The sequence below is a fragment of the Camelus bactrianus genome, chromosome 6 (assembly GCF_048773025.1).
Source record: "Camelus bactrianus isolate YW-2024 breed Bactrian camel chromosome 6, ASM4877302v1, whole genome shotgun sequence".
NCBI classification, from domain to species: Eukaryota; Metazoa; Chordata; class Mammalia; order Artiodactyla; family Camelidae; genus Camelus; species Camelus bactrianus.
Window position 1 is genome coordinate 4,373,766 of NC_133544.1, and position 24,044 is coordinate 4,397,809.

Genomic DNA, 24,044 nt, shown 5'->3' on the forward strand with positions numbered 1-24,044 from the left:
CAGGGGACAAGAGACCACTAATCCCCGTGTCCGCCCAGCCAGGGAACATTTGATCTGTTGGCAAGGAGCGTGGGTTTGCTTCCTGCCCCCCAAGTTTCTCCATCTGTGCCCGTGGCTAATGGATGTGCCTCGGGGAAGGCCTGGAGAATCCGGTCCCGGGCCCAGTCGCCTCCTGGAACGTGAGGGGGTTATTGGGGACATTTCCGGCAGGGTGCCCGGCCATCCCTTCTTCACAACTGTGTGGACATCTGTGTCCTGCCCAGACAAGAAGGCCCACCCCTCCCTCTCCGCTGCTCAGGGGGGCTCACTGCAGTGAAAGGCTTCTGGTGACTGGTGACTTCAAAACTTTTCACTTTGGAACCTAAGTCTTTAAACATGCTCTCACCCACATGTTCAAAATGCACAAAGCAGATCAAAGTGGCCAGGCAGGCTGGGGCCACACAGTTGACCAGAGGGGACACGGAATCCTGGGTGGGTGCCAGGGGCCAGGGCTCCTGCCACCGTCCTTGGGTGAATGACCGCATCTCTCTGAGCCTCAGTTCCCTTGTCTGAGAAATGGGGTGACATCTTCCTCCTGCTCGAGGTGACATTCTGTGTCACATGCACATCCCCTTCTCTGGTGTCTCTCAGGCCTGACAGTGTCCTTGACCTCCCTGAGTGCAGGGTCCTCATCTGTAAAATGGAAAGCCTCAAACCTCAGCCTCCTCTCTCACCGCACTGAGATGTTCAGATCCGTGGTGGTGGTCCCTGTCTGTGCAGTCTGCTAGAGAGAGAGGCCACGAGCTGGGGAGAGGAGGGACCAGGTCGGGAGGGTGGAGGAGTGGGCTTGGGAGCTGTGGGGGGCCACCTCTGTACCTTCCCTCAGCCCCACACTCGCCATCGTCCCCTCAGACCCCTCGAGATCCAGGCCAGACTGGTAGCTGTCGGCACATCGGTTTTTCCGGCATTTCCTCCCTGAGTCTCACAAGGAGGGTTGCCCCGAGGAGTTCAGTCTCATACACCCAAGGCCAGAATGCTGATGGGGGCCATTCTGACCTTGAGCTCTTTTTTTCCATCAATAACGTAAGGAGGACGCCAGCCTGTCTGATCCCAGAATCTATCACACGGCAATGCCCGCCGGGGTGACCGCTGCCCTTCACCCTGAAAACCAGGGCTATTCAGATAACAGGACCAGCTTGAAGAGAGAGGGAGCCATGGGCATCTTGGTGGCAGGACGTGGTGGGCAGCGTTCTGGTCCCCGGATGGGGCTCCACGGGCTCCGTGGGCCCCTCACACTGCTCCCAAGCCTCAGGTCCCTTGCACAATGGCCCCCAGAAGAAGTTAGGCAGAGAAGCTGGAAGAGTGGCAAGCGGGGGCCTCATCCAGGCTGGTTTTGTCACACTCACTCCTCCTCCGTGGCTTTGCCCATCTGTACACAACTGAGCACTCGTCTCACTAAAGCACTAATATTTACAGTCATTTATAAAATTGATGGTCCACGCCCATTGTCCCCGGTCCTCCTAGGCATCAGAATACCAGGGAAATTTGTCCTGAGGATAGAGGCAGGGCCCCTCCTGCCTCTCTAGAACCAGGATGTCTGGGGCTGCAGCAAGGAAGACATACAGTAGGACCCATGTCTACACTCTACCAGAAACACCTGGGGAACCCACAGGCATTAAAGTCAAGGGTCCTGGGCAAGCTACACAGACTTCCTCGCAGAGAGGCTAAGTAAGTTATTTCTCTGAGCTTTGGTCCTTTGGCCTTCAAGAGCCAGCCCCTGCAGCGCCCTGGCTGTGATGAAGCCATTCTGACTTTCTCCCGCCCTCCCTCTGTTCCCATCACCACCCACTCACACCTCATCTGCACCAGATGTGTCTGCTACCTCATTTAATTCTCACTGCAACCAGAGCAGATACCCACTTTCCTGGTCAGTAAACTGAGCCCTACAGCACTGAAACCTGGCAGAGCTGCAACTCTGCTCCACAGACTCTGACACTGGGCATGTCTAGACCATAGTACCTCCTTGAAAGAAGGTCCCTGTGTACCTCACCCGCACCTGCCCCCCCCCTCCCCTCTCTTCCTCCCACAAACAGTTGTTCAAGGTCCTCTGTGCGCCAGGCATTGTCCTTGGTGCCAGCCGTGCGAAGACAAATCGGACACAGCCTGCCAGGGAAGACAGATGCTGAAGCAAATGCTCACTGGACAGGGTGGCACGAGTCAGCACAGAAGTGAATTCAGGATAGGATTCAGATGACAGGGTCGCAAGGCAGGAGAGGGCACTGCTCTGGGGGTGGGGGACGGGAGATGCCACAGGAAAGACAGAAAGGCTCGGGCGGGAAACAGGGGCTGCTAAAAGCCCAAAGGACAGTACAAAAGCCTCAGGTCTGATCTTTGCTCCTCTCGGTTCGTCGAAACCCAGAACCTCGTGACTCCACCAGCCCGCATCTGTTTATGTGCTCATTGGAATCCGCGCTGACAATGTATTTGTTTAATTTCCAGCAAGAGGGGGGAGATTTGTCAGGGTCAGGGATACGTCTTGCATAAAACATTTTGATTAAACTCTGTTGGCCAGAGAATTACTTTCCCCGTCATACTCAGAGATAGCTGCTTCTTTCCTAATTGGAGTCGCTGCCTTGCCGGCGCATTTGCCATTTACTGTTCATTCTTGGCCAGATGTTGCTGGATGTAAATTCATCCCCCAAAGAGAAACCGGGGTGTCCTGGGAGAGGCGTTAACTCACGAGGGCCACGGAAGTCCGCCGCACGCTCGGCTGGAGGAGAGCGGCAGCCCACGGGGAGGCCAGGTGGCAGGCGTCCCTGTCTACAGGGGCCGGGAGGGAGTAATTAAAAAACTTGGGGCTGGCAGAGTGTCTCAGCCCCATCAACCATTTGATAGGTGTGGAGGCCCCACTTGGAGCCGGCAACGGCATGTCTGCCAGCGGAGTCCAAGATGCTGTTGTGCTAGGCTGCTGAGGGCTGAGGCCATCCTTGGCCTTGAAGGAGGGGCCATCAGAAGGGCATGGCTAGGAGCAAGGGAGCAGGAGGCTTCACTCAGCCTTGGATGGGGCAGAGAAATCTCTGGGCAGGCGCAGTCAGGAGCTGTGTTCCTCCCAAGAGGGTTTCGCGTGGGTGTTCTGAGTGGAATGGAGGGCGGGAGGGACCCTGAACTGAAAGGAGGGAGAACAGGGAGCTACTTCCTGGTCCCACCTGCCCAGCCTTCCCACACTCCACGTCCTCTAATCCTCTAATCCTCGCCACAGTCCTGCTATGGAGGGGTTTTTATGCCCATCTTCCTGATATGGACACTGAGGCTCCAAGCAGTAAAGCAGCTTATCTGGAGTCACACAGCCAGAAAGTGGAGGTGTGGGGATCTGGGCCCAGAACCCGGGAAACAAGCTGCTAAAAGCCCAAAGGACAATACAAAATCCTTGGGCCTGATCGTAGCGCATCTCGGTTTGTTGAAATGGAATCTGGCCCGAACTACAGGAAAGCAGCGAAGAGGGGCTTACCAAATGACCCTGAGTGCATTTCCCACGGGCCTGCCCCCCGGGACTGCAGGGGCAGACCATCAGCAGACAAGAGGCACAGGCCCTTCCAAAGTCCCCTCCTTCGTTCATGGCAGGCATTGCTCATAACCTCAGCAGCCTTCCTCGCTGAATCCCCTCACTGCCTTAGAACCCTCCTCAGCCCAGGCCTCCAGGTAGCCAGCCCCAACAATCAGGGTTGGCCCATGGTATGATTTGATTCACCATCCCAGGCTAGTTCTTTGATTTTATGTCCCCAGATTCGGTGGCTGCACTGTCCAATCCAATAGCTACTGGCCACCTGGAGCTACTGAGTAACTTCCATGCACAGAGGCCATAAAGGTGTGTTCAAAGTATGAACGGGACACTGGATGGATTTCAAAGATGTAACACAGCAAAAGAGTGTCAGCGATCTCATTAAGAATTTTTACATTGATTGCAAGTCAGGATGATAATATTTGAGGTAGGCGGCATGAAAGAAAATACATCAGTCAGATTAATGTCATCCTTTTTTCCCCCCTTTTAGAAATGTGGCTTCCTTGGACTGCGCCTGCCGGTGGTTTGGGCTGCTGTGAAGAGCGCCCCTGGTGGCTGGGAAGGGTAAGTTCACTCCACTAAGCATGTGCTTTACTAGCCGTAACCCAGGGCAGGTTACCCACTGGCTCTGTGCCTCAGTTTCCTCATCTGTGAAATGAGGACAAAAACAGTTATTAGCTCATAAAATTGCAATTGAGGAATAAATGAATTAATGCACGAAAAGTATGCAGAAGAGGGCTTGACACGGTAGTAAATGCTAAGCAAGAACTGGTCCTATTTTTTACATCTTGCTGATTGGGAGGTAGGGATCCCCGGCCCCTTCTTCCCCAGGGCCTCCCCACTTTGGCCCCACTCCAGAGTGGCTTCTGCTCTTTGCAGGATGGAAGGGACAGGCAGGTCCAGCCGGTCCCCAGCAGGAAGAGAACAACTTCCTGTAGTGTACCCTCCCAAAGGCTCCTCCATCAGGCCAAAACCATCAATGTATCCACTTCCTGTGTCACACCAACAAACCTCCCCGTGGCCCCCCTCATTTGGGTTCCTGCCTGCCAACGCCCTGAGCTCACGAACCCTGAACCCCCATTCTAATCTTTGATGGCCTCGAAGCCCGCCATTCTTTTGCTGTTCCCCAGCCTCATTCTCATAACACAGCTGGTGACATCCTCACTTCCAGGGCAGCTGCTTAGTTCAGTTCCAATTCCCAAAGAGCCCTGAAATTGGTTTAAAAACATTAGTAGCTGCGGCTTTTCAGATATAAAGCAAGAGTAGCTAGTTTTGAAGTTTCTGCAAAACTAAGAAAATACAATTGACACAAACTATTATGTGTAAAATGCATGAACAAGTTTCTACTGTGCAGCACAGGGAACTATATTCAATATCTTGTAGTGACCTATAATGAAAAAGAATATGAAAGGGAATAGACGTATGTATATGTATGACTGAAATTGACACAACATTGTAAACTGACTATACTTCAACTAAAAAAAGACAAAAAACTTAAATTTTTTTAAAAAAACAAACAAACAAAAACAACCCAGCCATCCATGGCTGCAGGATAAGTTGAAACTCCTTAACACGACATAAAACCCTTTAAGAGCCTGTGTTTTACCAAAAAAAACCAAAAAACAAAAAAACCCCAAAAAACAACCCACCCCCCAAAAAACCTTAGAAAATACAGAAAAAGTATAAGAGAGAAGAAAAAGTCTAAGATAGTCAGTCAGTACCTACCCAGGCTCTGTTCTAGAGCAGCGGTCTCCAACAGAGATGCAAACCAAGCCACAAATGCAAGCCACGTGGGTAATTTAAACTTTTCTAGTGGCCACTTTTAAAAAAAGGAAAACCAGGGGAATTAATTTTAGCAATATGTTTTATTTAACCCAATGTACCCAAAATATTACCATCTCAACACGTAATCAAACTAAGCAATTATTTTAATGAGAGAATTTCCATTCTTCAAAAGCAAAGAGTCTGAAACCCAGTGTGTTATTTACACTCACAGCACATCTCAGTTTGGACCAACCACATTTCAAGTGCTCAATAGCCCCATAAGGTCTGTGGCTCCTGTATTGGACAGTGAGGGTCCAGGGTGTTTTTTTAAGCAAATGGGCATGGACAAGTTTGACAACATTGGACAGACACAGCCTGTAGAGTTTAGTTCCCTGCTGGGCTGCACTTGACCCTGAGCAGCCTTGCAATCACAAAATCTCTTCCTCCCTCAGGAAAAGCTGCTCCGGCACCCCGCACAGAACCCACATATCCTTTCCCAAGAGCTCTGCATATTGTTCCAGATATATCAGATGCCAGGAATAATCGGATGCCAACAAAGGAAGGAATAAGATGCTCCACAGCACTGGCCGATGATGGGGGACCAGGTCTCCTAGAGGCCCCTGGGATGGAGAAACAGGGGAGTCCCAGAACTCCTCCATCATCCTCTTTAGCATGGCCGCTGCCCCATTAGCCAACTTCCTCAAGTCACCTCGATTTTGTGCTCTAGGGAGAGTCTCCGAGATGCTTAGTACTTCGGGCTTGACATCCTGCCAACTCGGGCTGCACGCAGCGGGCTCCCCGCACTCTCTGAACCGCAAGGCTCCCAAGATGAAATACTGTAAAAGAAGATAAAAATAGTCCCAGGGAAAGGGACCGCTTCAGCTGGCCCAGTTTGCAGAGTCCCCGTTTCATCTCTGACGTGAATAATTCATCCCTTCTAAAGCACTGCCGTTAAGTGAGAATCATCATTATTGCATTTTCTTTGATGAGGCCCTTAAAAACGTATAAGCGCCCAGCACACTAGGAGGAGAGCCCAAAGAGCAGCATTTAGGCTCATTGGCTCAGGCAGAAAGTGGCACCCATGATCTGCGGTGACCAGGCTGTTCCCCAAGTCAACATACCAAGGCCATCTTTGTTTCCCTCCCTGGCTCACAAAGGGGTCCGACCTTATTTCTTTTAAAGGGTTCACTGAGGTGTCCCCAGGAAAAGGAAACAGCCTCCACTAGGAGTCTGGCCACCTGAGAACCGGTTCTGACTCCACCATCAGCACACTGGGCCAGGGAACCTCCCATCTCTGGGCCTCCAGTTCTCAATTTTCTCAAAATGAAGAGCCCAAGGAACTCTGGTGTGAGGCCAACTGGGTGTGTGTTCTCATAGAAGCTGGAGGATGTCCCGTGGAGCTCTGGGGACGTTTATAATGCTATGAATGATAGCGACCACCACCACCGCCATTCACTGAGCACTTACTGTGGAACCAGCCACCCATGCTAAGCGCTTCAGATGCAGTATCTCACATAATCCTGCAAATCTATAAGGAGGGACTCCTGCTATACCCATTTTACAGATGAGGAAGCTGAGATACGGGGGAGGGGGAGGCATTTGTAGAACTCTCTGCCCTTCCTGTCCTTCCCATCTCTCTCAGAAGTCACCCCTGATGAGAGGGCCACTTCACTCTGATTTCTGACAGTCTTGGGAATCCCAGCTGGGTCCCAGGGCTTGTATGTTTGCAAGGAGGTCCCTGAGCTAGGTGGCAGCTGGCTAAGGGACATCCTGAAAGCAGCCATTTCCTACAAAGTTGGGCTGCCCCTCCCCCTGCATGCTGCTGGGCTTCTGCTCAAAAAGCAGACTCAGGTGCAGGACCGCTGTGGGTGGCTGCCCTTTGTGGGCATCTGGCCCAGGATTCCAGCAACTTCTTATTCAGAAGCTCAAGATGTAGAATAGATTTTAAGACGGTTGCCTGGCTAAAGAGGGAGTGAGGGGCCTAGAGGCCCTCAAAGTGGCCCCAGGGGCCCGTGAAAACCACTGCTCTGGGCAACTGCATCCTTTGACCAGGTGGGTAAATTGAGTCTGTGAGCAGGCAGCCCACAGGGCTAGCATGTCCGGAGCCCGCTGCCTGCCCCGCGTGGCTGAGGCTCACCCACATCATCCGTGATCTCCGACACCTCCACAGCCCTAGGGCTCCCCCAGTTCACCAAGCCTGGATTTGGGGGGCGGGAGTGCCGAGGGAGGACACAAGCCGGGTCACACCCCAGCCCCACACCTGGGCCATCGTGGTCTCCCCAGCCGCAGCGGTCTTGCCCCTCCATCCCCACGGCAGCTGATGGGTTCCAGATTTTCTGTTTTACTTTTGCAAGAAAGTGGAGCCCAGAGCTTTGGTTTGGCTCCCCCCATGGAAAATCCACCCTGCCGTTTGGCCGGCGTTGGTGTGGGCTGACCGGGTGCCTCTTGGCCTCAGCAGCTTCCTCTCCAGAACAGTAGGGCCTGGTGGAGGGAGACCAGGCTGAAAGAGGCTTGGCAGGGCCCGCGGGGAAGTGGGCAGCGGGCTGCTGCCCCCAGCTGTGGCCCGGGCCTGCCGGGCGGTGGACTCAGGGCCCCGCTCAGCCCCGTGGGAAGGGGACTGGAGGCCTTTCCCTTGCCTCACTCAAATCCACAGCCCAAGATGAGCCCATTCCCGCCCCCTGTGGGAGGGAAGCAGAGAGGAGTGTGTCTCCTTACATGGAGCCCAGGGCCTGGTGGTAGGGCCCCAGGCCTTGGAACCTCTGTCTTGGCCACACTCCCTCCCTTCAAGGACCCCGTCTTCTGAAGGCAGGTCAAGCCCTTCCTGCCTTAGACCTCAGACAGGACTCCAGCCATGGGGCCAAAGTCTCTGTGCAAAGGCCTCTCTCGCTGTCCTTATGCTGCGTGGGGCCCGTGTCCCAGCGCCAACTCCGTGGTAGCATCAAGTCTTAGGGGCACTTGGTGGCTCCAAAAGACTTCTCCAACCTTGGCCTCCTGTATCCTGCCCCCCACTTCCAACCAGAAGCCCCCGTGGCAGGCGGGGCAGCCCCATCTGACAGGTGGGGGAACTGAGGATAAGACTGAGTGACTTGGCTCCCAGCTGGGGGTCCGCTGGGCTCCAGGGATAGCTAACTCTCGTGGGAACTCCCTTCAGAACCAGCCCCTCTATCAAGCTCCAGCCTCCATGGGTTTGGGGTTTGCTTCAAGCAGGGCCCCCCAGGGGTGGTCTGCGTGAATCTGCAGGCGCGTGCCCGAGGAACGAGCCCTCCCACCACCCCCACTGCCCAGGCCCCGGGGCACTGCCCAGACTCGCCCGCAGCCTCTGAGCTGGGACCGAGCTGGGTGGGCTCCACCACACACACGCCTGTGGGCCGCATGCTGCCTAGCTGCCCTGTGCTCTGAGGGGTCTGCGGCCCAAACAGAGAAAACAGAGAGGGAAATCCATGGGCTCAGCTCAGGGCTGCCCAGTGCCCAGGCCTAGGAAGGGGCATGCAAGCTGGCTAGATGCAGGGGCTCTGGAGGAAGCCACCTGGGCTGGAGTGGAGGGGTGTTGAGGCAGACCCCTGCTCCTGAGCTGCTGTCCAGGGAAGGCCTTCTGCTGCCACTGCTGAGAGGGAGAGAGGAGGAAGGAAGTGGGAGGAGAGAAAGAAGATGAGAGGGGAGAGAGAGGAGGAGGAATGGAGGAGGGAGAGGAGGAGGGAGGGCTGGTGAGGGAGGGGAGGAGGTAAAGAGAAGACTGGGGAGGAGGGAGGGGCAGGGAGGAACCAGCTCCTCGGCCTCCCTGAGCGGCACTGGTGTCAGAAAAGAGGCTGGCAGGTTCAGGAGCACCGTGATGCCTCCTCCTCTCCTCTCCTCTGAGATCCAGCGACCTCCTCTTCAGCCTCGGGCTCCAGCCTCTGCTCCCCCCCCCTCCCTCTTTATCTGAGCCACACCACAAGTGGAACCTCTGTCACCTCCAGCCAGACCCTCTGGGAGCTCCTCATTGTCCACAAGATAGGACCCAGTATGGCGTGACCCCACCGGTGCCCCGGCTCCTTCCCGACACTCATCCCGGCCACACCGGGCACCTGGCTGTACCATCGGGACCCCACAGAGCCCCAGGTGCTCACCTCCAAACCTTAGCCAGGCTGTTTTTTCCTCCTGGAAGGTTCTTCCACCTACTGCCCACCCACCAAGACCTGTCTCAAGGGCCCATCTCAGGCCCCTCTCCATCCCCCTGCCTTGTCCACAGCAGCCCCCTTGCCCACCTCCTCCAGACCCCATCCTACCCTGGACTGCAGCATGTCACAAGTTAGCCTATGCCGCAGACAGGGGCTTCTTGGGGCAGTGACAGCCCCCATTACTTTTTTCAGCTTCTCTGGGCCCAGTGTAGGACACAGCATAGGATAAGGCACGTGTTTGTTGAATGACTAAATGATCTAGAATAGGGGAGAGCTTGCCCTTTCACACCCAGGGCAAAGCCATTTACCCCCTTCAGGGGCCATTTTCCTTCAAATGCCACCATTGCTGTCCTCTCACACACCTCACCTCCCCCTGCCTCCACCAAGTGTCCACCTTGAAGGCAACCTCACTCCAGACAAAGGAAACCCCAAAGCCAATGAGGGACTCATCAGACCCTTGGCTTCCGACTCCTCGCCACCCGACAGCTCCTCCTCGGGACCAAGGTCCCCAGTTCCCCTGCCCTCACCTGGCGCAGGGCCCACCTGAGCTGGACCCGCCTGCGTTTCTGAGAGTGTGGCCTACAGCGACAGACTCCGTATCACCCATCTGTCAGGGCTGCAGAGCCCAGCCTTCCTGCAGTCACCTCCCCTGACCCTCAGATTGAGCTGCTTTTCCTCACCTCCCGGGCAGGAGCCCCAGTGTCCCCACCATCTGGTTTCACTACTTCACGGGACATCTCCTAAAATGCTTCAGAGCCGTCTCCGTTTTTCCACGAAATACACTGCCCCTCCTTCCTGGGGCCGTTTCTCCTCGCCTCTGTGGCAGCGAGCGCTGCCTTTGTCGTAAAACAGTTCAGGGTGCTTTCATCTTTCCCACGTCCCATTTGCCTTTCTCCTGGAAGCGAGCTGTTCAGGGCTATTCCCTCCGACTGGCTTTCATGTCATAAAACTCCATTAAGCTTTTATCTGCCTGGGGGAGCCGTGCCTTCAGGAACCCAGGAAGGGAGGGAGCTTCTTAACAGTGAGCAGAAGAAATATGTAAAAGGGCACAGAACCCAGAGGCTGTCCATCCCCCTAAATCCGCCCACCCCATCTCCAAGAAACGTTTCTGCATCACTTGGCTCCCCGTGCTGGGACGGGGCACTGCGGAGACAAGCAGGGCAAAACCGGTTCAAAAGCCTTCTCCGAATCTTGGTTCATTCCAGAGGCAAAGAAACTCATTCACAGAAAGCCAGGTGCCTCAGACAGTGCTCTGGCAGGAAGAACACGGGGAAGGAGTCAGAGACCTGGGTTTGAGTCACGGCCGGGGCGATTCTGTCCCGGCAGGGAGGGCCTGGCTGTGTTGCCATCCCTGTTATTTGTCAGACTTGTAAAGTGGGACATCTGTTGTGATTTCTCTTCTCCTTCTGAATACTGACCCTTGACCGGGCTTTGAGGGACCCCAACATGGTCATCAGTTGAGATGCCTCCAGACTGGACCCACCCAGACCTGAGCTGTAACATGTCCCCACGGCGTGGCCTCGGGCCAGCCGCCTAGTTCTGTATGCCTGTGCTCTCACCTGTGCTTCCTCCAGAGTGTTATGAGGACTGAGTTCTGTCACTAAAACACCCCTCATTATCATCAGATCCCGAACATAGTCCCCTGTGCGGTACCGCAGGCCCTTGTTGTTTATCTGTTTTATATATAGTAGTGTGTATCTGCTAATCCCAAACTCCTAATTTATCCCTCCCCCTGCCTTTCCCCTCTGGTAGCCATAAACTTGTTTTCTATGTCTGTGAGTCTGTTTCTGTTTTGTAAATAAGTTCATTTGTCTCATTTTTCAGATTCCACATATAAATGATATCATACTGTATTTGTCTTCTCTGTTTGATTTACTTCATTTAGTATGATCTCTCTAAGTCCTATAGTGAAAAAGAATAAGAAAAAGAATGTATGTGTGTATAAATGTACACACTATGCTGTACACTAGAAACTAACACCACATTGTAAATCAACTAGACTTCAATAAAAATAAATAAATAATTTTTTAAAAATCCTTCATATTCTGATGGAGTTATGGCTTCTAAATGCACTCAGCACCATTGATTTGAGTCCCACGAGAACACTAAGGTTGGTGGTCTCCCACTTAACCAACAAACCATCGGGGCATCGGCAGCCCAAGTGGGACGAGAACTCGGTCGCTGTTTCCTTCCCTCTGCAGCTGGAGAGGGAGCCCCGCTGCTCAGGACACCGGACCCCTACTGTGTCAAAGTGCCCACTGGGCAGCCGGCTCTCCTCTAAGACTCCAGCTGAGGAAGGAGGAAGGCCTCACCTTCTTTCACTGCCTCTAACCTGAGGGGAACTCATCCCTGGACTGGTGGCTCACAGACACACTCACCTTTCATCTTCCCAGCAGCCCCACTTCACAGATAAGGAAACTGAGGCTCAGAGAGGTAAGTAACTTTCCCAAGGTCACACAGCAGACAAGGTCTTGTCTGTCTTGCAGCGAAGCTCTTTCTCAATGACATGGTACATGCTGCCATCTGCATGGCCTGTGGCCACCCTCCCCCTCTTCTGCATGGACTCTATCCCACTATAGGCTGTCTTGCTGCTGGACACAGAGAGCTAGGTTGGATGACCTAGATTCTGCTTCTATCCTTCTATCCTCTGTCCCAGGTCACCACAACTTCAGTGGGTGGAGGACCTCCTAGTAGACAGGGGGTTCTACACCTGTAAGGCAGGAAACTGTAGCCAGGCAGGGTAAAGGGCCACCCTCGGAACTCCCAGAGGACGTGACCCTCTGGCTAAGGGTCCCGTTATCACTCTGTTTCATCTGTACCCTCAGTGGTAGTCCCTGCCCAAGACCACTGGCAGTGGGCCAGGTGCCACATGGGGTTTTCTAAAGCTGTGTCCCGCCCCCCTCCCCACCCCACTGCAGCCCTGCCACCAGGCCACCAGAGGAGATCCCAGCCCATGCCCAGTAACCGGGCACCCAAGTGAGCAGTGGGATCACTGGAAGTCTCCGGAAACACTGGGCGGAAGGCGTCAGATGCTCCTGCCCCCCAGAGATCACCATCCAGCAGAGGCAATGTTTTTCACCCAGGGAGGCATCATACATATATTTCTTAAGAATAAAAAGGAAGAACGTCCGAAGGTTTGTTTCCTATGTGGAGCCTCCAGCAGCTCATGGCTCATTTCTCCCATCTCCTCCAGCTATAATTAAGCTCGCAATACAGAGCGTTTCTGCCTGCTCAGCTCCAGTCCCAGCACAATATTTCAACCCACAGTTAAATGAGGTGGATAAATAAAGATACCCCGGACTCCTGCGAGGACTCCAATTCGCCTGCCCCGCCGCCATGCCCTGCAGACCCCAGACCATCCAGCCACCTTGGACACTGCAACGGTGGCCTCAGGATGGACAGCCTGCAGGGCCCCCTCGGTGGGGAGGCTGTGGAAATGCCAGATGCCTCTCAGGGCCTCAGTTTTTCCATCTGTAATATGGGAAAGCAGACAAGTCCCTCTGGGCTCAGCCCTGCTGGCTTTAGCCCCCATATCCTGACCCCTGAGTCAGACTTGCAGAAGCTGGCCTGGGAATCTGCATTCTCTCGGGTACCTGGGAGCCCCTCTGTGGGACCATTTATAGAGACCTGGGGAGAAGTGCTGGTTTCAGGATGACCCCAGGGTCCCTCTCTCTGCCTAACCCTACCCCCCAGGCGAGGGGCCGAACCCCCAGGGTGAGAGGCCAGCCTGGGCCGGGCCAGCACGTGCTGCAGTGCCCTCGGGCCACAAGGGGGCAGAGGCGCCCAGGCGTGGCGCCTGCCTTCCCTCCAGGGAGCTGAGCGGGGTACCACCTGGATGCCTCCTGTCTGTCCATCTGTCCAACCTCACAGCGGACCAGGCACTGGGCAGGGGACGACCTCTCCCCTGCAGCCTGGATGGCCCCCAGGCCTCTGCCCCAGCCTCTTCCGGGAAAGCTCATTAAAACTCAGCCAGCTCCCCTGCGTCCGAGTCCTGAATCCTGGCTGTGGTCCCAGGGATGAGAATTTCACACCAGCCCCCGCCCCCGACTTCTGATGTGCAGGAAGTTTAATCACCACCCATTCCAATCCAACCCTCAGTCACCCGTTTCACAAGTGGGGAAACTGAGACCCAGGGAGGGCAGGGGCTGCAGCCAAGACCCTCTCGTCCCAAGCTGCGCTCCCCGCACTGGGCGACTTTGCCTTTTGTTGTGGTGTGAAACACTGCTGAGAATTCCTTAATTCCTTTTCGCAAAAAGACAGGTTGTGCTTTGTGCAGAAATCGTTATTCAAAAATTACAGACTCTGGTTGTTTCTATGGAAACATTTTTCACCTTATGCAAATGAAGCAAGAGGCACGAAAACAACGCCTTCCCTCTCTGCCCCCCCTTCTCTCTTACTGGAAGCTTGAAAAGCAGCCGCGGAAAGTTTGGTCCCGGGCAGGGTGGGCGAGAGGCGGTCCCTGACCCCTCCGGCCCCCTGGCTTGGGAGTTGCACAGACCTTCACCCCCGCCCTCCCGCCCCAACCCCAGCTGGCCAGGCTCAGAGCCTCCCAGACATTTACGCTCACTCTGACCATTAGCAAGCAGTGCCCAGCAAAGTTCACTCTGCAGTGTCCTCCAGCCCTTTGAAGGGGACCCACTGCCCACCCAGACCCCCACGAGAAGCCCACCCAAAACGTAGCCTGCAGGGGAGCACCCACTTGTCATCGTCTCCCACCTGCACCTGCTTCGAGCATCTGTTGTTTGCGTGGCCCGGACTGGTATTCCCTGGAAGGGCTTTCCCTCTGCACCCCTCCTGCCCTGGACTCTGCCTCCAGGGGGAGGGGGCGGGGCGTCCTGGAGGCCGGGTAGGGGGTGGTGGGCGTATCTTTCCTCCACTGTTGATTCCAATCCCAGCGCCAGTGCCTCCTGGCTGTGTGGCCTTCGGTGGGTGTCTCTGCTTCTCTGGGCCTCGCTTTCTCCCCTCCGACCAGCCCCATCCCTCTTAGAATGGGGGTGATAGTACCCACTTTGCAAGGCTGAGGTGAGGGCAAAATGGAAGCACATAGTGGGGACTCAGTCCATAGGAACCCCAAGTTGCACCCTGGGCAGGGGGAACCAGGATAAGCACCGATCTCTGAAGGCAGGGTGTGCTGCGTGAGGCCTGGGCACCGGGGGAAGAATCCCCACAGCTGCTCCTGGCTGAGGTGGCCACCAGGAGGCAGTGTCTCACAGAGCAGGGCTCTGAATTTGGAGCTCAGAGACTGGAGTTCAAGTTCTGACTCAGAGGTGTCCTCCCTGTGTGATCATTAGATCATTGGACCTCAGTTTCCCCATCCATCGGGAGACCCCACCTCTCCCCGCCCACCCCACAGGGCTGTTCGGGGACCAGATGACCAAAGGCTGTGGGAGGTCCCGGGGTAAGGGTCGGTGAGGGGAAAGTCTGGAGGCCAGACACGACTGCCCACCCTGGGTGTGAGCCACTTCTCTGAGGCTCCCACCCAACTGTGCACACTCCGGCTCTGGGGCCCCGGAGGACGCAGGCTCTTTTTCTTCCACTGGCTTCTCCCCAAACTCCTCTCCTGACAAAGCAAGACTGGAGCCTCTACAGTGCAGACTAAATGCTGCTCTGTGTGGTCCAAGAATATCACTTACGTGAGTCAGTCCATAAGGCCAGCATGTGGGTACAACTATTCTCCCACGTTACAGGCAAGAAAACTGAGGCACAGAAAGGCTGAGCTACTTGCTCAAGGTCACACAGCCGATCAAACTCCAGAGGCCGCACCCTGGACACCACGCTGTCCTGGTTCTGTAGGCATTTGGGAGTGTACCAGTTTCCTGGTGCTGTCATAAAGCACCACCAACCAAGTGCCTTGAACAGCAGAAATGTACTATCTCACAGTTCAGGCGCTGGATGGAAGTCCAAGGCCAAGGTGGTCGGTGGTCAGCAGGGTTGGCTCCTTCTGCAGGAAGACTCTCCCCTCACTTCGTAGATGGCCGTCGTCACGGTCACGTGACGATCTCCCTCTACGTGTGTCTCTGTGTCCAAGTTCCCACTTCTTTTAAGGACATCGGTCATATTGGATCAAGGGTCACCTTGATGATTTCTTTTTAACATAGTACCTCTGGAAAGACTGTCACCTAGCAGGGAGGGTAAGGCTCAGTGGTAGAGCACGTGCTTAGCATGTGTGAGGTTCTAGGTTCAGTCCCCAGTACCTCCATTTAAAAAATAATAATAAATAAATAAACTGAATTACCTCCTTCCCCCAAAAAACTTTAAAAAATAATAAATAAATAAAATTTAAAAAAAATTTTTTAAAGACTGTCTCCAAATAAGACCACGGTCTAAGGTACTGTGGGTTACGACGCCAACCTATGAATTTGGGGGGACGAAATTCAACCCGCACGGGAGCTAAAAGACTGCCTGAAGTACAGGGCACAGGGGTTTAAGGGTGACCAAGGACCGGGGGCTTCTCTCTCCTCTCAGAATAAGACCTTAATCCCCAAAGTTCAGGCAATTAGCTGGAGGAGCCCCATTCTAAAGAAGTCCCCCAGAAACAGTCGGATGGGACTACTGTGGGGGGACAGACCCCCTGCCCTCACCCCCCGAGCCAGGCCCGCAAAGTCCACGGCAGAGGACACAGCGGCTCCCTGTCCGTGCCCCACCGACGTCAGTGTTCCACACACCAGCGATCAGGTCAGTTAGAGGAACAGAAGAAAACCAACAGGAACGGTGAAAAATCATAGTGTGGTGAGCAAGACGCAAGGGCCGGGGCAAAGGGAGAAAGAAGGGCACGTCTTGGTCTCCTCAGGGGCCTCTCGAGATTCTGTCTGTGCCGGTTACCAGCTTACGGCCTTTCCACTCCAGAGCCCCCGGGACCCCTCTCCTAGTGAAGGAAGATGAGCCTCTGAGTCCGGGGGCCGCCGGCCCAGCGCTGAACTTCGTGCAGAAGGCCCCGGAGTCAGTGCGGGAGGAAGGGAGTTGGTTCCCGGTTGGGGGGGTGAGCGGAGCCTGCAGCGCCCCGGCCGCCCCAGCGTCGCCCCCCACCTTCCCCACACCCCCACCCCCCCCGCAGTGAGGAAGGCTCTCCCAGCACCTCCCGCCTCCACCGGGGCACTCCTCCTCCTCGGGCAGCTTTCCCCGGCACCCCGGAGGGCTGGTGTCAGGCAAGTTCCCTGTGGTGGGCTTCCTGGCACCACGGTGTGGCCCCCTTGCCATGCAGTGAAGTCCACGCTTCCTCTCCCCTCCAGCAATGCCTGGGCTCAGCCCAGGAGTGGGGCTCGTCTCAGCCCCAAGGGCAGTGCTGCTCCTTACATCTGCTCTTCTTCAGCATCATCCTTACTTCTTACCAGCCAGTCCCCCGTAATTCCAATCCCTTGGAAGAGGTACTACTCCTGTATGATAGATTTTCTCTGTTCAAATTAATGTGCACTTTCTGTCTCCTGATTGGACTGATACAAAATGGGTAGCGGGAACGGGACCGGCTGGTAGGTGGGATGCGGGGATTGGTTTGCTGGTGCCTCTGGACTTGAACACAGCACTGAGCATCCGTCTGATGGGAAGGGGTGTGCTCATAATCCGGAGATGCGGTAGCATCACAATTAATCAAAGCCTCACCTGCTGTCAATTGCGATGAAGTGATCGTGCCTGAGGAGCCTGCGCAGACGCTGAGCTTGACCCCTACAGCCTCCACGGTGGCTCTAAGGATTTGGGTGAGCTCTGGATTCTCTCGAGTGCACTCGAGCCCTTACAAAATGACAGGCTCAGACCCCGTTAGCGCTCAGCTCAGGTCACAGTTGGGGAACCAGCCAGCTTCCATGACAGCTCTAAAAGAAGCTCTAATTTCTCTTAGCTGCAAGCCTGATCGTGCTGGAAATCAAATACAAAATTTAATTGTGCAGTTTGCAGAAACGCAGCAATTGAATTCACAGTCTCAACAAATTTCTCATGAGGAAGTCAGAGCATTGATTAGCAAAGGATATGCTCCTGAAACTCGGAATGGGGGCATCTGATTAGATCCAAAGGGCACTGTCAGTCTTGAACCCCTACCTACATCATGCAGAGCTTCCCTTACCAGAGGACGTAGCCTTCCTTCTTGTGTCTGAAGACTTCTTCTGCCTGAAAATCCTGTGAAAGCTCACCTGGGGCCCTGAAAGGGGACGCTCTTTCTCCTGCAGACCCATCACAGCCGCTCCCCGCTACCACCAGACACACAGCTAGGGTCTGTTTTCAATGCCCGGCTAGCACACTTTGACCATCGAAAGCTTAACCAGCAGAAGAATTGTTACGGCTTCACTACTATGTATTGGCAGAAACCTGGGGAACCTCGTGTGGGAGTGGATTCTAGGGAGATCAGACCACGGAGGGAGGGCTATAACGTGAGCTCAGGCCCGCCCGCGATGATGGGCATAGCTGCACTTACTAGAGGCTCTGAATTTAATGTGTTAGCTTATGTAACTATGTTTTAATTATATAACCAATTGCCACAAACTTAGAGACTCAAAACCATACGTTTTATTATCTCACAGTTTCAGTGGGCCAGTAACCTGGACATGGTTTAGCTGGGCCCTGCGCCCCAAGGTTTCTCACAGAGCTCCAAGCACGGTGTCAGGCAGGACGGGGGTGTCATCTGAAGGCTCGACTTGGGAAGGACCTGTTTCCAAGCTCACGTGATCAGTGGCAGGATTCAGCTTCCTGCAGGCCCCTGGGCTGAGGGCTCCGTGACCAGCTGGCTGTTGTCCTCCTGAACCTCTCCAGTGTGGTCTCTTGCTTTATCAAATCCTACAGGAGGAGGCCACAGACAGAGGTCACAGTCTTGCATACCCTAATCACAGAAGTGACATCTCGCTGGCTTTGTCATATTCTACTGGTTAGAAGTTTTTCACAGCCACCACTCTGCCCCACCCCCCAATACCCAAGAGGAGGGAATCACACAAAAGCGTGAATACCGAAAGGCCATGATCCTTGGGAGCTCCCTTAAGAGTCTGCCGCTGGCTGTGGCTCTGACAGCTCATTTGGTTCGTTAACCAGAGCTTGGGCTCAACGGTGGCCCACAGCGAATGAGGTGGAGATGCCAGGGCTTCTCCAGTGTGACACAGAGGAGAAGATACAGGCTCAGGTGGGTAGGATGGGGCAGGGCAGGAAGTGCTCCTAACTCCGTTTAACAGAACAAGACCAGGGCCCAGAGAGGTGAAACACCTGCTCAGAGTCACACAGCACACGGGTGGTTCAGACTCCAGGACCAGTGCCATGCCTCCCAGCTTCTCTGCACCTCCTGTTGTGCAGTAGGGGGACCGAGGCAAAGCCCACTGCACCCCTGCCAGTGCAGCAGGGGAAACTGAGGCCCCAGACCTAGATCACCCAACACGTGCCTCTCATGCTCAGGTTGGCGTGACCGAGAGTGACTGAGCGCCGGGCTGGACTGCCAGGGAGGGGGCAGCCAAGCTCTCGCTGGCCACAAGGGACGCAGAACTAGAAAAATCATTACAGGTGGATGAATTATTCACGGCATCGTCGACCTCCTCAGGCCCCGGGCAGACGGGAGCTCGCGGAACAGCCCAGTGCATCTTATTACCCCAGTGTAATGGCCTCTTTTTCTCTGTCTCAGAAGAAAGCGATTCAACACCATCAAATATTAATGCGGGGCGGCTGACGCAGTGGCCGCTCACACATCAGCCCTCCAGAGCTGCCCCCTAGGTCAGGGATGACACCAAGCTGGGTTCAGGAGGCTTGGCCGGGAAGGGCCAAGTGTGATGGTGCCTTCCCTCCAGAGCCAGGAAACAGTCCTCACACAGGGCAGCCTCTGCCCCTCCCTCCGTAATCTCAGGTGTGCAGGAAACGCTGCACTTTGTTTCCCTAAAAGCAGAGATTCCTGTTACTTCTGAACATCTTTCCCAACCTCAGTGGGTTTGAGGTCCCCCAAGGGGAGGGGTCTCCGCCCCAGGGCTCTCCTGGGGCTGAAAACCAGGAGATGCGCTGGGTTCTGTATCAGAGTCCTATGGCCGTGGTAACTGGGTACCACAAACTGGGAGGCTTGAGACAACAGAAATGACTTCTCTCACAGTTCTGGAGGCTGGAAGTCTGAGATCAAGGTGTCAGCAGGGCCACGCTCCCCCTGAGGCTCTGGGAAAATACCCTTCTGGCCTCTTCAGCGTCCAGTGGCTGCCAGCAATCCTTGACTTACAGATACATCCTTCCAGTCTCTGCCTCCATCCCCATGTGGCTTCTTCCCTGTGTCTCACCCCCTCACCTTGTAAAAACACCAGACATTGGATTTAGGGCCCACTCTACTCCAGTAGGACCTTATCTTTTTTTTTTAGTTGAAATATAGTCAGTTTACAATGTTGTGTCCATTTCTGGTATACAGCACAATGTTTCAGTCATACATGTACATACATATATTCCTTTTCATATTCTTTTTCACTGTAGGTTACTACAAGATACTGAATATAGTTCCCTGTGTTCTACAGTAGAAATTTGTTGTTTATCTATTTTATATATAGTAGCTGATATCTGCAAATCTTGAACTCTCAGCTTATCCCTTCCCACTCCTTTCCCTTCCCGTGACCATAAGTTTGTTTTCTATGTCTGTGAGTCTGTTTCTGTTTTGTAAATAAGTTCATTTGTCTTTTTTTTTTTCCAGATTCCACATGTGAGGGATCTCATATGGTATTTTTCTTTCTCTTTCTGGCTTACTTCACTTAGAATGACAATCTCCAGGTCCATCCATGTTACAGCAAATGGCATTATTTTATTCTTTTTTATGGCTGAGTAGTATTCCATTGTATAAATATACCACAACTTCTTTATCCAGTCATCTGTCAGTGCACATTTAGGTTGCTTCCATGTCTTGGCTATTGTATGTAGTGCTGCTATGAACACTGGGGTGCATGTATCTTTTCAAATTAGAGTTCCCTCCAGATATATGCCCAGGAATGGGATTGCTGGATCATAGGGTAAGCTATTTTTAGTTTTTTAAGGAATCTCCACGCTGTTTTCCATAATGGCTGCATGAAACTACATTCCTACCAACAGAGTAGGAGGGTCCCCTGTTCTCCACACCCTCCCCAGCATTTATCACACATGGACTTTAAATGATGGCCACTCTGACTGGTGTGAGGTGATACCTCACTGTAGTTTTGATTTGCATTTCTCTGGTAATCAGCAATATTGAGCATTTTTCATGTGCCTATTGGCCATTTGTATGTCTTCACTGGAGAATTGCTTGTTCAGGTCTTCTGCGCTTTTTTGGATTGGGCTGTTTCTTTTCTCGTTATTAAGTTGTATGAGCTGTTTGTATATTCTGGACATTGAGCCCTTGTCAGTTGCATCATTTGCAAATATTTTCTCCCGTTCTGCAGGTTGTCTTTTTGTTTTGTTTATGGTTTCCTTTGCTGTGCAGAAGCTTGTAAGTTTAATTAGGTCCCATTTGTTTATTCTTGCTTTTGTTTCTATTGCTTGAGTAGACTGTATTAGGAGAGCACTGCTGAGATGTATGCAGTAGGATCTCATCTTTTTTTTTTAACTTGTTTTTTATTGAGTTACAGTCATTTTACAATGTTGTGTCAAATTCCAATGTAGAGCACAATTTTTCAGTTATACATGAACATATATATATTCATTGTCACACTTTTTTTCGCTGTGAGCTACCACAAGATCTTGTATATATTTCCCTGTGCTATACAGTATAATCTTGCTTATCTATTCTACATATGCCTGTCAGTATCTACAAATTTTGAACTCCCAGTATGTCCCTTCCCATCCCCCATCCCCCTTGGCAACCACAAGTTTGTATTCTATGTCTATGAGTCTATTTCTGTTTTGTATTTATGTTCTGTTTTGTTTTGTTTTAGATTCCACATATAAGTGATCTCATATGTTTTTTTTCTTTCTCTTTCTGGCTTACTTCACTTAGAATGACATTCTCCAGGAACAGCCACTTTGCTGCAAATAGTGTTATGTTGTCAGGTTTTATGGCTGAGTAGTATTCCATTGTATAAATATACCACATCTTCTTTATCCAGTCATCTGTTGATGGACATTTAGGCTGTTTCCATGTCTTGGCTATTGTAAATAGTGCTGCTATGAACATTGGGGTGCAGGTGTCTTTTTTTTTTTAATTTTTAGAAACTTTATTTTCCATCAACCTATTTCCATTTTAAGAGTTTGTGGAAAGAACAGCTTATGACCGCTCCGTGGTTGTTGCAACCCATTTGGTGGCCTGAGCAGTGGGAGCTGCAGACCAGTCTTCAGTGGCAGGCTGAGTGCTCCAGTCTTCAGTAGGGAACTGCTGAATAGGCACAGAGGGCACCTGCACGCCTTCGGGCCAGTCTGCCACCTCAGGCTGAGTAGCAGTGAACTTGGGAGCGGGAGCCGTCCATTCACCCTGAAATTCCTCCTTGGTCATGGCCTTTTCAGCTGCAGCCTGCTCCTCCTTTTCAATCTCTTCAGGATCTCTGTAGAAGTAGAGACCAGGCATGACCTCTCACGAGTGTTCCCAAGAGACGGTGCTGCACATACGCAGCATCTCCCGGGCGAGCGTCCACCACATCAGACCCACTGAGTGAGCTCTCTTGTTTTTGCACGGGATGGCAATGTCCACATAGCGCAGAGGGGAGTCCATGTTACACAGGGCGATGGTAGGCAGGTTAACGTAAGATGCCTCGGTGAAAGGCTGGTGGTCAGCCCTGGGGTCGGTAACCACCAGAAGTCTCGGCTCCTGGAAAGCTGCCTGGATCTGGTTAGTGAATGTTTCAGGCGTGAAGCGGCCAGCAGTAGGCATGGCTCCAGTGGCAGCAGCAAACTTCAGCACAGCCCCCTGGCCAGTCTTCCTGGAGGATACAATGCTGACGTCAGCTGGGTTCTCAATGGTAACAATGGCCCGAGCTGCCAACAGAAGCTTCTCCCAGGTTCTCTTCAGATTTATGGTGTAGATGCCATCACTTTTCCTTTTGTAGATGTACTGCTCCATCTGGAAGTCCAGGTTGATGCCACCCAAGTGGGTTCCTGCTGCAAGGAATTTGAGGACTTCCTCCCCCTTCATTTGCAGGACATCAAGTGCTCCAGACATTGTGAAAGTTTCCCTTTAAGTTACGATGGGAATCCAGAACAACGCCGTAAGGACCCCCCTCCAGGTAGCGCAGAAAAAGTTCCGGTGTCATTTTGAAGTAGGGTTCCTTCTGGATATAAGCCCAGGAGTGGGATTCCTGGGTCATATGGTAAGTCTGTTCCTAGTCTTTTGAGGAATCTCCATACTGTTTTCCACAGTGGCTGCACCAAACTGCATTCCCACCATCAGTGTAGGAGGGTTCCCTTTTCTCCACAGACTCTCCAGCATTTGTCATTTGTGGACTTTTGAACGATGGCCATTCTGACTGGTGTGAGGTGATACCTCCTTGTAGTTTTGATTTGCATTTCTCTGATAATTAGTGATATTGAGCATTTTTCATGTGCCTATTGGCCATTTGTATGTCTTCACTGGAGAATTGCTTGTGTAGGTCTTCTGCCCACTTTTGTATGGGGTTGTTTGTTTTTTCTTGTTAAGTCATATGAGCTGTTTGTATTTTCTGGAGATCAAGCCTTTGTCGATTTCATTTGCAAAAATTTCTCCCATTCTGCAGGCTGTCATTTTGTTTTACTTATGGTTTCCTTTGCTGTGCAGAAGCTTGTAAGTTTAATTAGGTCCCATTTGTTTATTCTTGCTTTTATTTCTGTTGCTTGGGTAGACTGCCCTAGGAGAGCATTTTTGAGATGTATGTCAGATAATGTTTTGTCTGTATTTTCTTCTAAGAGGTTTATTGTATCTTGTCTTATGTTTAAGTCTTTGATCCATTTTGAGTTTATTTTTGTGTATGGTGTAAGGGAGTGTTCTAGCTTCATTGCTTTACATGCTGCTGTCCAGTTTTCCCAACACCATTTGCTGAAGAGACTGTCTTTATTCCGTTGTATATTCTTGCCTCCTTTGTCGAAGATGAGTTGACCAAAAGTTTGTGGCTTCATTTCTGGGCTCTCTATCCTATTCCATTGGTCCATATGTCTGTTTTTGTACCAATACCATGCTGTTTTGATTACCGTAGCTCTATAGTATTGTCTGAAGTCTGGGAGAGTTATTCCTCCAGCCTCTTTCTTTTTCTTCAGTAATGCTTTGGCAATTCTAGGTCTTTTGTGGTTCCATATAAATTTTATTATGATTTGTTCTAGTTCTATGAAATATGTCCTGGGTGATTTGATAGGGATTCCATTCAATCTGTAGATTGCCTTGGGCAGTGTGACCATTTTAACAATATTGATTCTTCCAATCCAGGAGCATGGGATATCTTTCCATTTTTTTAAGTCTTCTTTAATTTCCTTAATCAGTGTTTTATAGTTTTCCATGTAAAAGTCTTTCACTTCCTTGGTTAGATTTATTCATAGGTGTTTCATTACTTTGGGTGCTATTTTAAAGGGAATTGTTTCTTTACTTTCTTCTTCTGTTGATTCATCTTTAGTGTAAAGAAATGCAACTGATTTTTGAACGTTAATCTTGTAACCTGCTACCTTGCTGAATTCTTTGATTATTTCTAGTAGTTTTTGTGTGGACTTTTTAGGGTTTTCTATATATAGTATCA

General features: G+C 52.2%; 1 pseudogene; it reads right to left on the reverse strand.

The window, feature by feature from the left end:
* Positions 1–21,619: 21,619 nt before the first annotated feature.
* Positions 21,620–22,773, reverse strand: LOC105080014 (small ribosomal subunit protein uS2-like; annotated as a pseudogene).
* Positions 22,774–24,044: the final 1,271 nt, after the last annotated feature.